Here is a 1202-nt window from a genome sequence, read left to right on the forward strand (position 1 = left end):
TAAAATACACCATCTTGAGCGTGGCCGTTGCCAGTACCGCCTGACTGGCCTTCATGCAGGTGACACGTAAAATCACCCACTACTCTCTCTGAGTGGTTGGCGTTAGGAAGGGCATCCAGCTGTAGAAACTCTGCCAAATCAGATTGGAGCCTGGTGTAGCCATCCAGTTTCACCAGTCCTCAGTCAAATCGTCCAACCCATGCCAGCATGGAAAGCGGACATTAAACGACGACGATGATGATGATGATGATATATAGATGCACGCATGTGGGTGGGCAGAGGGTATTTGAGCATAAATTTGGCAGTTTGCATAAAAGAGAAAGTGAACCCAATATCCCATCCCAAAACAAAAATATTTTAAAAACTTCAGAAGATATTACCTAGATTAGGGCTGGGAGATAACAGTTTACTCAAAGTAGCTTCGCTCATCTTCTGCCATGGTATCAAAGTGTTCCAGAACCTGGTGCATGCATTCCTCACTGTGTCCCTGGGAAAATCTTTGAACATCTCCTTCATCTTAGCCACCAGCTTGGTCTTGGTGTTGCAGGCAGAGTAGTTGGTGTCTTTCTCAATTGTGCCCCACACATAGTAATCTATAGGATTACACCTGGTGGGATTAGGAGTCCAGAAATTGGGTGAAGTCATAGAAATTCTCCCAACAGCTACTCCCAAATTCTAGTGTGTGGACACTGCCAGAACACCTGCTGTGTTCCTTCTTGTTGGCCATGGTATTTTAGTCTCTGTTGCGGCTGTCTGTGTCATGTCTCACAGCTTTTACAATGTTCACAGAGCATTGAGCAGCAACCATGATGACTGCATTTTGATAGCTGGTGTGAATCATCAAATATTCTTTTCAAATATTCAGATGGCTTCCAACCCTCCATATCAGCTAACTTCTTTCTCGACTACAACTTTAATCTTTATGGTCTCCGATACTGTTGACTGTTCACCAATACATTAAGCTCTTCTTGAAAAAAGGAGACATAAAAATTATCAAAATTTAGCTTGAACACTGTGTATATAAGATATATATATATATATATATATATATTTATATTAATTGAAGTGTACAGTATTATATATTCATTATGGTTGATCTTACCAATCAGTTTTGTGTTGGGGATTCAACAAAGTGTTAGGTAACAGTCCAATTATGAAACCCTGCACTTTTCAGAGATAGCTGTTACATGTTAAATGTTAAT

General features: G+C 40.5%; 1 protein-coding gene across 1 annotated transcript in view; it reads left to right on the top strand.

Annotated features, from left to right (window-relative positions):
* LOC106883085 (lysosomal alpha-mannosidase) overlaps nucleotides 1-1202 on the top strand; it is a 51033-nt gene that overhangs the window by 32603 nt on the left and 17228 nt on the right. The gene's annotated exons all lie outside the window — the stretch shown is intronic.

The sequence above is a fragment of the Octopus bimaculoides genome, chromosome 5 (assembly GCF_001194135.2).
Source record: "Octopus bimaculoides isolate UCB-OBI-ISO-001 chromosome 5, ASM119413v2, whole genome shotgun sequence".
Taxonomy (NCBI): domain Eukaryota; kingdom Metazoa; phylum Mollusca; class Cephalopoda; order Octopoda; family Octopodidae; genus Octopus; species Octopus bimaculoides.